Consider the following 14,869-nt stretch of genomic DNA (forward strand, 5'->3'; position numbering starts at 1 on the left):
TGAACATAAAGCCGGTTTAAGTCAGTACATAAAAGAATAAATGAACAACATTCTAACATTCTAACATACAGCTCCATCGTATGATTGTGTTAAGAATATATTCAAGTGTTTACTTAAAAACTCTTTCTTTTTTTCATTTTTTCACATAAAACATTATCGGATTCCCTGTCACGAGTTAACAATGTACTTTAGATTGGTATCATACATTGTTGCACTGAAATACAATACGCCAAATGAATCAGTAGAAAATTCAACCTTCAAACCTACATAAATGTTTCATTGCAAAATGAATTATAGCAGATCTGGTTACATGTTTATTTGCAGTGAATCGACACGATAAATATTACACTATTGTTATGGTGGTTATACGTTATGTACAACTATCTTCCGTCTCAAATGATATTAATTTCACGTCAACAACCAACCTAATTCAAAGCTCTTTGTTGGCGACAGTATCATACTGACAGATAAAATCTACATATCCGAAAGATGATTATAAGGGGCAAACAAATTGAAACAAGACTGACCAATGCAGTTACAGCCTTACACATGTAACAAGGAATACACGTATTAATTGATATAATGATCTGCAACTTACAAAACAAAAATTTTCCTATTTTATTAAATGGTCTTTTGATAAATCTGAATGCATATATATTTGCTGCAACTAGTTCAAAGCTTTCTTTTCTGTTGAGAAAAAAATATGCTAGATCTAATCCAGGCAATATTTGTGTGTATGTGCCTGTCTCAAGTCAGGAGCCTGTAATTCGGTGGTTGTCGTCTATTGCTGTGTTGCATATTTGTATTTCTATCATATATTGTACCTTAATTATGCTGTTAGTTTTATCGTTTGAACTGTTTTACATTGGTCAGTTCTGGGTCTTTTAAATTTGATTATGCGGTATGAACTTTGTTTATTGTTGAAGGCTATGCAGTGACCTGTAGTTGTTAATTTCAAAGTTACTTGGTCTTTTGTTGAGAGTTGTCTTATTGGCAATCATACCACATCTTATTTTTATAGATATATACTTACTGCAGGTGAGATGAGATGATTAAAGCTGTTAACTTTCTACTTGATAATATTTATGCTTATTTCAGCAATTACGTTTATCACCAGGTAGGTATTGCTATGGGCACCAATTGTGTCACTTCTTGTACTTCTTGTACTATTATGATTCACAGTTTATGCAAAAAAAATTAGCAAAGACCAGGGAAAATTGCATATAATTGCTAAATTCGACAACACGTATCGTTATCTTGATAATGTTTTATCGTTAAATAATCATGAATTTTCTAAATATACTACTAAAATTTTTCCAAATTAACTTACTTAAAATAAATCAAATATAATACGTTATAACTGTATTTGTCTAGATTCAGATATATCAGTTTTCCACGGGGGTTCTCTACACTAAGTTTTATTCCAAAAGGAACGAGTTCTGCGTAATCTATGTAATACTGGTAAATTATTAAGTCAGGGATTTTGTCTCAACAAATTACTTAAAACATTTACAATATCCTCCTTAGATAAAAGGTTTGATTTGAAGCTTGGATGTAACTGTCGAAATTTCAAACGGGATAGCAGATCCTCATTTTTACGGAGATGATGTTAACCGAGCCCGTAAATATGAAACGATCAAGGTAAAGTTATCGATCCTTTGTAAATATAATAGAATTTGATGCGACTGTCATACAAAAAAGAGGTTAAGCGCTATAAAATCAGGTTCAATCTACCATTTTTATACATTTGAAAATGCCCGTACCAAGTCAGGAATATGACAGTTGTTGTCCATTCGTTTGATATGTTTTATCATTTGATTATGCCATTTGATTAGGGACTTTCCGTTTTAAATTTTACTCGGAGTTCAGTATTTTTGTGATTTTATTTTTTTATAAATAAACTTATTCACAAAGGTTACAAATTTAACCATGTAATTAGATCTTTGCATATTGTTTATACTGGTCTTGATATTTATTTTGTTATCTGTAAATTAAATTCAAACTACATACATTAATCATTACATACATATGCACATCCATGGCTCTACAATATGTCGATAATTGTATCTTGGCATTTTACAATGTCATATTTTCTCTGACTGTTGATAACTTTTTTTTTTTAAAATGAATGCAAGGGCTGTTGGATGTGTACTGATTGATATTTTAGTTTTATATGCATATTTTTTTCCATTAGAAAACTGTTGTTATTAGCTTTAAACTAGCTGTCAGTAACTGCGCGTACTGTCAAATCTGGACATAACGATTTCTGTTGTGTGCACGAGAATGTATAAGTTCCCATCCAAATCCACTCGTGTTTTTGTTAGATGTATTTCTATGTGTATCCATCTAACGAGTTATGCCTTTTTCACCTGATTTTTATAGTTTGTTCTTATATTGAAATGTTATACCACAGTTTCAGTTAAGGGGGACGGTTTGGCGCCAACAAACTAGTTTAACAACGCCTGTCCAAATTCAACTGGAGCCTGTTATTCAATGTTGTCGTTTGTTGCTGTGTAATACATTTGTTTTTAATTCATTATTTTGGTCACAAATTAGTTCGTTAGTTTTTTCATTTAAATAGTGTAACATTTATCATTTCGAGGCCCTTTAAAGCCGCCGACTATACGGTATTGTGTTTGTTTACTGTTGAAGTAAATGTGTACAGTGTTAGTCTCTGTGTCCTTTAGTCACTTATTGAGATATGTCTCATTGGCAACCTTACCTCATCTTATTAATTTTATATGATCAGTTTCGGTTGGAACTGCCTTATATCTCGAAGTAACAATGCCATTAAATTTAAAGTGGACCAAACCCATTCAGAGTATGATATATAAAGCAAACAAAAGTGGCTATTAATGGCAGAGTATACTTAGTTCTTTTAAAACAAAAACCTGGATACTGTCACACTGTACATGTCTGGGAACTTAATGTAGAGATAGAACATCAACTCCCGCATCATATACATACTTCAATGACCATCATTACAAGCCACGAGTAAAATGTTGTTAGATATCAAGTCGACACTTACAATTATACTCATGCCTAAACGCATTATAATCCATGACTTGTTTTTGTTTTACACAAGTTTAAAATACAAAAAAAAAATAATCGAAATACCCTTATTCGATATGGATGCAATGACATTATTGGCTAGTTCCATGTGTAGTACTGTTAATACATTACAACTATTAAATACTTCTGCTCGACAAAATAGAAGTCATGGAGTCAGAAAACAAACAACGCCTGCTGTGCACACTGTGACAATTGATAGTCTGTTAACGTCTTTTAAAGTTTAGGAATTCACCATATCAGATCTATTCCTTTACCTTAACTTTATTTACTATTTCATACTATTTTTATAGTAGGTGTCTATGTGAAATATAGCCGTCAACTTCTATATTCAAGGATAAAATGCAGAATAGTATTGAAATATGGTCACTGAAAACAAACACAAGCTTTAAAAAAAGGTTTTCGGTTTATAAGTATGTATGAATACGCAATCATGTCTAGTCAAAATTGGAACAATTGTAGTAATTTGAAATGGCTATAGGTAGCCTTGTCACAAGACAAAATTTGAAAAAGTTTCTTTTTATCAAACCACATAAAAAGAAGATGGGGTATGATTGCCAATGATACAACTCTCAACATTTTATATTTTCCATAACTTTTGAATACTTTTGGTGTATTACCAAATGACACATAAATGAACAATTGTATGTCACAGTTCGGCCTTCAAAAAATAGTCCATAGTCAGCTATAAAAGGCCACGAAATAACAAACGTAAAACAATCCAAACAAGAAAAATGTATGAACAAAAAATGTACGAAAAACAAATATGTAACACAACAAAAAACGTGAACCACTGAATAACAGGCTCCTGACTCGGGCACGCATTTTCATACCGAATGTATCGGGGTTAAACATGTAGGCGGAAGCCCAACCCTCCCCTAACCTGGGACAGTGGGGAAACAGTACAACATAAGAACATAACAATGAATTATAAAAATCAGTTCAAAAAGGCTTATCTCGTCTGATGAATATAAATAGAAATACATTTTACAAAAAACGAGTGAACGTAGCCACTAACAACTAAAGGATAATTTTAGTGAGAGTATAAATTTACCCTCATTCATTCCAATTGATGCACAATACAGAACCTATCTTTAAAGTTAAAACGTTCCAATTCTGATTATTCATTCAAAGATTGATCCAGCCATCATGGTCTTCACCCCAAAGGGTATGAATGTTTTGAATCTATTGACGGGAATTTGATTCGAAGGTGGTTATGTTATCTGAATTTGGAACCTGTATATTTTCAGTTCCTTATCCCACCAATTTCTGAATCTTGTCTCCAAGGATCTTCAACTGTTCAACACAGCAAGATAATCCAGAACCCGCAGGTGCCATTTTAGTGCCAGTAAAATAACCATAATGCATCAATGTATACACAAATATCAACGTTTTGTGTTCGGCATGAAACTGTTGAAAGGCGAAGTTTTTCAAGCCTCACACACAAAGGTTGATATTTTGTCTGACATTGACTTATCTGGATCTTTGAAATAATAAAATTAAATGAAAAAATGTTCAGAAAAGTCTGTTTAAGAAAGGTCCTTCAGTCTAGATCTTTGATGCAAATATCATGGACAAGAACAACATTAATATTGGTTTCAGAATCAGACGAATAATTCTTGGAATCAAGACTTTTGATTTTTCTACGCTTTACACTACTATTCCCCATGCTCAGTTGAAAGGTCGACTTCACCTTCTCATTAAACAGACCTTTTTCTATAAAAATGGGAATCGTAGATACAAATTTCTTGCTTTTGGTTACAATAATTCATATTTTGTAAAGAACCACACTGAATCTACCAGAAAATATACTGAGGATAATACTATCAAAATGCTTGACTTTTTTATCGACAATATATTTGTTGAGTTTGGGGAATTTATATTTCAACAAACAGTCGGTATTCCAATGGGTACTAGTTGTGCACCCCTACTGGCCGATTTGTTTTTGTACTCGTATGTAGCAGAATTCATTCAGAACCTTCTATGAGATAAAATGAAAAAGCACTTTGCAAAATTCTTTAGTTTTACTTTGTGATATGTTGATGATGTACATGTCCTATCATTGAATTTCTCATATTTCAGCCAATATTAACATATCTTATGTCTCAGTAAATTTGAAGTTAAGAATACTACTGATACTAGAAGGACTGCTTCATATCTTGATATTTTCCCTAATATTGACACAGATGGACGATTTCACACGAAAATCTATGATAGACGGGACGATTTCAACTTCCAAGTTATCAATTTCCCCTTTCTCAGCAGCAACATACCCTCTGCTCCTTCGTATAGTGTTTACATATCTCAACTGATACGTTATTCTCGTGCATATTCACACTTTACGGATTTCATATACAGGAGTGTGCTCCTAACACATAAACTGCTACAACAAAGCTATGAGGAGGATAGATTAAAATTGACACTTCGTAAATTTTACGGACACCATCGCGAATTGATTGATCCATACGATGTGTATTTGTCCAAACTAACTAAGGACATTTTTACCAATTGTTAGATTGTGGTTTGTCATTATGTCATCTCATCTTTTAATTACCTAACGTCACTTATTCCCGATTGTGACTGTTTTGCAGAGTGTGAATTCGCATTGCTATAGGATGTGTCACGGTACTTTTCTATCCCAAATTCATGTACTTAGTTTTGATGTTATATTTGTTATTTTTGGGAAACTTTTAGAAATTTAAATGTGACGTCATTGCGTTGATAACTTTGGCTAACTCGACTGTGTATTTTCCTGTGCTAGTTTAGGTTGTTTTATGTAATGTATCCGTTTTTATTCTGTCGTTAGTCAACGCTTCAGCTTTATCATGTATATCTATTATATAGTCATTTTATAAAATTTATTTTTTGCATAAGTATAAATTATTCTAAATAATGAGGATGTTCTAAACCCAGCCAGAAATCCCTAGCCGTATTGGTCACAACGTTTTTGAGCTTTTTGGTCCTCTGTGCTCTTCAACTTTTTACTTTTTCGAACTTTGCTCATCTGATCGTCACTGGTTGGTATTGAGTGTACGAGGCGCACGTCTGGTGTGTTAAATTTTAAAGTTGGTACCTATTGTAGCCTATTTGTTAGCTATTATTGTGTATTTCTCTGTCCCATATGTTCTACAATTTATTTTTATTGTAGTCCTGTCATGTAATATTGTCATTTTAATTTTATAATTAACATTGCCATAAAAGCGGTTGGTTTCGCATGCCACAACACCAGGTTCAACCCACCATTTTTTTCTTCTGCACCAAGTCAGGAAAATGTATAAATATTATGTAAATTTAATAATATAAATAAATGTAAAATTCAAATCGGAATGTTAACGTTCCTTGGTAAAATGGTAAAATCAAAATCTCAAACACAGTAAAAGACTGGAAACAACTGTCATATTCAAGACTTGATAAAGATATTTCCTTATTTGAAAACGATGCATTAAAAGAGAGACGAAAGATCACAGAGGGACAGTCAAACTCATAAATCGAAAATAAGCTGACAAAGTCATGGCTCAAAAGGAAAAAGACAAACAGACTAACAGACAAACAATAGTACACATGACACAATATATAAAACAAAACAATAAGCAACACGAACCCCACCAAACCTCGTTTCATATCAAGCTTAAACTCTTATTTGTATGACAGTTGCATAAATTTAATTATACTGGCAGCAATGTTTTAACAAAACAAACAGGCATAATAAGTTAAATTGACCAAAATAGGGATACAACAGACGACATCATGTTATAATCTTAATCACTATTCAGACAAATCTATCAAGAAAGAGAATCAAAATGGCATATAGACAAAGCACATAAATTGAAAAACCACTGCCATAGATGTCATGCATCCTACATTGCCTTCGTTTATGTATGAATTCTTTATCGGCTACTTTATGTCAATCCGCCGAAAAGAAACAAAAAACACGGCAACAGATGTGAATAATAAATGAATGGAAATTAAAGACAACACACACATAGATCAGAAATTATTGATATCTATACACGGGACCTAATATACTGAATAGGTCTATTTGTGATTTGGCATATCATATGATATTCATTTATGATTTTCGGTAATTTTGCCGGTCGTGTACAAACCAGCTATACAGACTTAGTTGACTTAAAGTATTTCCAATTTAGTATTGGTATTTATTATAACTATACAACTACATTTTCACTTATTAAAACAAAACCCTATTAATTTCCTCTTTCATTGAAGCGAGTTCGTTTGAGCAAAGCGGTTGTTTAATAAAACCTCTTTTGTGTGAGCAACAATTTCAATTTCTCCCAAATATCATCCGAATTAAACTGTTTGTGATCCACCCATTCTATCAAGTACACATAGTTCCAGATATAAGAAAATTTACGAGGTACATCTGTAATTTTGATGTCCTTTGTCAGAACTATCACTGTTTCTAAATTGCTCCTAGTTCTCTCGTATTGAGCCCTGTCTATCTCGAATGTACGATCAGGTGATAGTCTATACCCTGGAGTTATCACAAATATAATGCATCTACTTTCTTTAATAGCTTCTGCCTCGTTATCAGCGTGAGAAATCCCGGCAAGGAAATCCCTCTCCCTTATACACATGTTTAAACCCCATTCCCCTTCCAGTTTTGAGACAAGCGTTTCTTTGATCCAATAAACCGCATTACCTTCATAAGAAATATACACATCGTAAGTGTACTGCCTTTTGATTTTCTGTTCAACTACACGATTTATTATTCCCTGGAGGGTAAATATGATTTTCCAACGTTTATTATACAACACTAGCAATATCGCTATTATAAAGGCAGTTGACAGTAATGTTGTTGCTAATGTTAACCACATAAAACTTTCACAATGAGCAAACAGATCGGATAAAGAGTTATATGCATCCAATGTATTGCTGTTACTTCCGTTAGGTAAAACACATTTATACGAGCGACTGTCTAACTTAACATCTGTTGTCTGCAGCCATCTTATGAGGTCAATATTATTACAAGAACATTCAAATGCATTTCCTGCTAAGAACAGTGACATTGAATGCATGTTTTGCATATGATCGAGCCAATTCCTTATTTCTAAACTGATTCCTGTTAAAAGATTATTTCGAACATCAAGTGTTTTAATCTTTAAATGATTAATCATCTGTATCGGGATACTATGCAGTAAATTTTTTGATAAATTTAATCGAGATAGATTTTTCATGGGGTCTAACAAATTGTCTGAGAAGTACCAAATGTTGTTTTCCGATATATCAAGGGTTTCCACTGAATTCAAGTTTCTGAAAAGGTTTTTCGGATGCGCTTGTATGCCCTCATTCAAATTGCGATTCTTCCAAACAACTGTTTTCAGATTGTTGTGAGGAAATCTACCAAATTCCTGCCAAATAAAGGAATAATCACCTCCACTATCAATCAGTGTTTCCAAATTTGGGGGATGATGCAGAGAATCAGATTCGAAAAGTATAATCCCCGACGATATTGAGTATGACAAGTCAATATACTTCAATCTATTATTAATAGGCACAAGATATATAATAGGTAAATCATTTGCCATCACGTAACTAGCATCCAATCTTTCTACAGAGTTTGAAAAATTTAAAATAAAATTGGAAGGATTATCGAAACCTGCAGAAACGGTATTTTCTTTAGACACGGGATAGCTTACAACGTTATAGGAAATATCCCACGTCTTAAAACGACTGGCATCCCGGGTAAAGTTGTTAAGATATTGCAGCTGTATTTTATTAGATATTATAGTAAACCTATTTGCCCTTACCGACAGATGTTGTATACATTCAGGATAACGAAATGTAAATAAAGATCCAGGTTCATAATCAACAATACCATTTTGTGACAAATCCAAGTTTTCAACGCAAATAGTCTGTAAATACTTTGTCATCTCAGTTGTTACGATAAAAGAATAAGGAAATTCCTTGCTGTCAATAACAGCGTCGCTCACGTGATGAAAATTTATAATTGACATGTTTTTATTTGTGTATGGATTAAGCAAAAACAGTGCCTGCTTTAAATGCATGAATGTGTCAGAAAAATCGACCACTTTTAGCTCTGGAAACGGCAATAGAGTACCTGTTTCAGCATACACAAAATTCAATCTACAATTTTGCATTATAAGTGTTTCAACACTAGACGAGATAAACTTAAATGTTTCATTTGTAAGGCTTACAACATAACAGGACTGGAATTCTATCCTCTTGAGACGTTTTAATTGTTTAAATCCTTGTCCAAACTTTGGTTTTGGCATTAAGTCAATCGATAAGTTTGTCAATTGATGTAAAACACCCAATGCCTTGTCTGGATACGTCATTATGGTGGAAAAGTTAGTCGGCTGATCCATGTTTCTCATGATGTTTAGAATATTTAATTTCTTCAGGGGTACGAACAAATCTATGATATACACTTTTGAAAGATCAAGACAATTATAAGCCATTTCCAACGATTGAAGATTTCCTAATCCTTTAAATGACGAGTTTGATATATAAATTATTTTGTTTGAATTCAGATTAAGTTCCAATAAGTTTTTGTAATTGACGAATGCATAATTTGTAACACTTGTTATGTCGTTCCTACTAAGATCCAGTGCAGTAATATTTCGCGGTAAATTTTGAGGAACATGTACTAGTCCCATATTTTTACAGTCTGCCGTTATAATCGCATGTTTTCCACTATTTGTCTCTTTTATCTTGCAATGTGTTGAACACAAAACCGATATAAGATGGTAAATAAATGAATAACTAAACAATATTCTAACATAAAGCTTCATTGTATGGACTTGTAAGGAATACATGAAAGTGTTTACTGAAGTACAGTTTCTTTTCTCAAGTTGTCACATAAATCATTATCGGAATTCTATGTCACGAGTTTACACTTTATCTAGAGCAGTATCCTAGTATATTGTTGCAGCGGGATACAATAAGCCGAATGAATAAGCAAAAAAATAACCTACAAAACTACATATATTTTTTTTTTATTGTAACATAAAACAGCAGATCTGGTTACAGTTTTATTTGCAGTGACAACTATGGTTTGATGGTTATTATGTAACACTATATTCCCTTTCAGATAACATTAATTTTTAAGTTAACACCCCATCTAATCTACATACATGACTAACTTGACCTCATGCGTCACAGTCAAATGACCACTAATTGCGACCCTTTAATAGCAGACTTTATTTTGTTATGAATCACATTTTATGATAAAACTCAGTAAAGATCCGTCTTAATTGCATTTAATTAATAAATCATTTGACAGATATTTAAGGTTTACACGGGAAACTCCACACGGTTCAAGGAATGAAAAATAGATGATGTGACGTATTTTCATGTCCTAAACATCTATCAGGCTATTTAAAAAATATATTTTTCAGCGTTTCACAGTATAGTGGAAAAATTCTGTCTTGTAGTTCTAATATATTTTGTATGGGTAAATTATGTATGATTTGATAGGTCAGGTGACCTAATGTTTTGTTATGCTAATTTATTTTTCGCGGGTTCATGAAAAAAATTGTCTAGTTTGTCATTCTAGCCGTAGACATCGTACAGTTAAAATGTCGGAGCCGGTACAGTTAGATTCTTTGATAAAACAACGTTTGCAAGAAGTTGTTCTAACCGCGCAGAATGATATCGTACATTACATGGACAGGATTATTGATAGCAGTTTTGACGCGTTCTGAAAGTGGACGAACGAAAATTAACGACAATCATCAAAAACACAATTTGCCAAGATTGAAAAGATGAATTCGGACAATTACGTGTTCAAGAGAAAGGGGGATGAAGAACAATTTAAAGTTAATTCCAAAGTTGCCAACAAGATGAAGAAAGGTAGATGTTTTCTGAAGGAAGACCATAAGCAAACCGAACAGACCCAAAAGGCAGCACAAAGTATCAGTGAAGATTTGGATATATTACGTCATAGACAAAAAAATAGTTAAACTGGCAGATCAATCCGAGGGTGGCTGGAAAATAGTGACAGAATGCGAAACGCATAGTCTGGCCGACGATTGTAAGACAAAAAACGAATCATCAAAGCCGAAAACAAAGCTGCACGGAAAATCAAAAACGAGAAACAAAGTACACAGCATAGATCAACCTCTTACAGTACCTCTCAATCGTCGAGATTTAATTCCAACGCACCTGGAAATAATGTTCCAGTTGAACGCCGAGGGAAATGTTATGAATGTGGTATTCCCCGACACTGGAGGGTCGACCATCAACTGGTGCATTTGGTGCAGCAATGCAAAGAAACAAGAATGACGAGATAAGTAAAAATGTAAATAGTTTTGATAAAACTGTTGAAAACTTTGATAGTTTTGACAAAAGCACAATTGCAAAAGAGACACATTCACAGTTCGTTAAGCTTGATAACACATTTAAAAGTACAGGTAGGGAGGTGAAGTTTAACCATTCACCGGTAAACAGGCAACGCGTACACTTATTGGCAAAGTATAAATGCTAACGACTATATTCTAAGTATTATTAAAAATGGTTACTATTGCCGCATTTCTTTCTAACCAATATTTTGTAAACGGTGTGTCGTGTTTGTTGTTGTTTTCTAAACGCAATAAAAGTAGAAACAAATACATCGTTTAATAAGCTTTTTCTGACCTTTTCTTAACTTTCAATAATGCATGCACATGTTGTTAATTAACAGACTTTTTACAAACGTAGACAACAAATATCGTTTACTCAAGTTCAAGTTAGAAACAAATGTAGTGTTTGTACTAACAAACGACGAACGACAAACTGTAGACGCATTTTTAGCGAGTGCATAGTTTGACAAATGATCAAAACATGTGCGCGCTTGGTCGTTTGCATCGTTTGTGTTAGAAAGAAATGCAGCCTTTATTCCGTTTTATACATAACCTGAAAGCTGTAACTTAAGTAACAATAAGGCAGCATTTGATAATTCAGAGTTGGTTAAATCCGATATCACTCAGTTAATTAGTCGGGTGTATATCTCAAGTACCTGAGTTACCTAAAGTAGTCAATCCTCTCACAGTTGCGAGGAATAAAGAAAAGTCAGATTAGTTCTTGAGTGCAGGCATATAAACCCCCTCATATACAAATTTAGGTCCAAATATGAATATTTTGTTGAAGCTAGTCATATGTTCGAAAAGGGGGACTATCTATTTGCATACGGTCTTCGCTAAGCATATCATCGTATTGAAATATTCGAATATCACAAAACGTACTTAGGTTTCCGTGGGTTTCATGAACATGAAAAAATAACAAAATACTACGTTTTTAGCGTATTACCTTTTGGTATAAGTACAGGAGGATACATATTTACTAAGGTTGTAATTTCATTGTAAAATATTTAAGAGATCAAGGATTACAGATTATAATGTATCTTGATGATGGAATAGGTGTGGCAAGTGAAATTAGTAAGGGTTATTTCTGTAGCTTAGCTGTACGTTATGCTTTAAGATCCGCTGGTTTTTTAATAGCCGAAGTAAAGTGTAGTTGAGAACTAAGTCAATCAGTTACTTGACTAGGTTTGGTGTGGGACATGAAAAATGGTATTGTTTATGTTACAGAAACTAGATTGAATAAGTTGAAAGATACGCTGAATGTGATTATTCACAGGTTTGGAAAAGGTGAAATAAAAGTAACAGCCAGGTTTTTGGCGTCCATTATTTGACAGATTATTTCTATGCAAGGGGCAATGGGCACAGTAGTACGGTTGTGTACAAGGAGTGTGTACGATTGCTAATTGTATAAAGCAACGCTCTTGTGCGTTTGAATAGCAAAGCATTAGATGAAATTGTTTTTGGAAGGAAAACGTAGCCATACTGAATGGCAGAGATTTGAGTATAGTGGAACAGTACTTTTGCATTGTTTCCAGTGATACCTCCGGTATAGGTTTTGGAGGGTATGCTGTCAGTATCAGTGACACTGATGTTATGGATAGTTGGAACTCTGTAGAAAGTTTTAAAAGCTCCACATGAAGAGAGTTAGAAGTTGTATATAGAGTTTTGTTGTCATTACTAGTAACATTACATGGTGAAACTATTAAATCGTATACTGATAATCAAAATATTGTTTACATTATTAAGCAAGGTAGAAGAAAGGGCGATCTACAATTAATCGTCCAATCAGCCAATGTATGTCAGCTTAACAATATTGTATATTTACCACAGTGGGTACCAAGAGAGGAGAACGTTAAGGCTGATCGGATCAGTAAAAGTGTAGACTGTGATGACTGTGGAATAAACCCAAAAGTGTATTCAATTCTAGATAATGTGTGGGGTCTTCTTACGGTAGATCGATTTGTGTCAGATTATAATACAAAATGTCTGGTCTTCAACTATGAGCACGGGTGTCCTAATACTTCAGATATTAATGCTTTCGATCAAGATTGGAAAAGCGAAATTAATTAGATTGTACCACCACCGCCACTTGTATCCAAATGTATTCAAAAAATGAAAGAAGAAAAATCTATCAGTACACTAATTATTCTTTACTGGAAGTCGACTCCTTTTTGGCCAATTATAAACGGGGGTACTGAAGGTTCGCAAAAATTTGCGAGTTTTGTAGGAGACATCAGATTAGTGTCATCAAGTGTAGTTATAAAAGGAAGAGGGAGGAAAGAAAGATACAAATTCCACTATGTTGACACTTAAAATTAGATTCAAGATATTTATTGTTTTATATGTTTTTTAGGGATCGGGGTAACATGTACCATCGGGAAAGAGATTTCACAGTGTGAAGCGATTTCAAAAAATTTCAATAAACTTGGTGAGAAAATGGATGAATTTTGTATACATTCACATAGCAGCAACACCAATAGTAAATATTTTTATTCTTTTAAACGTTTTTATCTAAAGAAGGAGGACAATCCTCTCCAATTCACGTTGCGTTATGCTTAGCTCATTAACTGTATTTGGTTTTGATGTTATTTGGTTTTGATGTTATTTGGTTTTAATGTTATTCTCATCGGATTTGGTCTAATGCTTAGGCCGTTTCTGTGTGTGTTACATTTGAATGTTGTGTCGTTGTTCTCCTCTTATATTTAATGGGTTTCCCTCAGTTTTGGTTTGTTACCCCGATTTTGTTTTTGTCCATAAATTTACGAGTTTTGAATAGCGGTATACTACTGTTGCCTTTATTTAGTGAATAAAGGCGCGACTTAAAGTGTAGTTCAATCTGCCGTTTACGGGATCAAGTGGGTGCATAATTTTCAAAGAACTCAAAATCCCACAGCAAATTCTTTCGTTGTGAATTTAACGGAAGCTGCAAGACGACTACACAGACCGAAAGTGAAAAAAAATCACATTACAGTAGATGTTTTGATAAAGTAATGTTCTAAGTACAAAGATTGTAATGATTTACTTGTTATACGGGATTTAACTTTGATAATTCTATGTTTTACTGGTTTTCTTCGTTATGACGAAGTAAGCGCTATTCGTTGTAAGGATATAGTCTTCAAAGATGATCATTTTTCAATCAATATATTTAAGAGTAAAACTGATCTATATAGATTGGGTGACGTAATTGTCATTTGTAAAGGAGAGTCTGTCTATATTTATTATTGAAAAAGTATTTTCAAATAGCTAAGATTAATTCTGAATCAGATAATTTTAAATTTAGACTAATTTTCAGATAAAAACAAAAAACAAATGTGTTCATTGACATATAAAAATAAACAGTTAGCTATACCGGAGCTAGAGAATGTATAGTTTCTAGGTTATTCAGTATTTTTCCTGATTTAACCATTAGTTTGAATTCTTAAAGAGCAGGTGGGGCTACTGCAGCCGCCAATTCAGATGTAAACGAACGTTGTTGG

This window comes from Mytilus galloprovincialis, chromosome 7 (assembly GCF_965363235.1).
Source record: "Mytilus galloprovincialis chromosome 7, xbMytGall1.hap1.1, whole genome shotgun sequence".
NCBI lineage: Eukaryota > Metazoa > Mollusca > Bivalvia > Mytilida > Mytilidae > Mytilus > Mytilus galloprovincialis.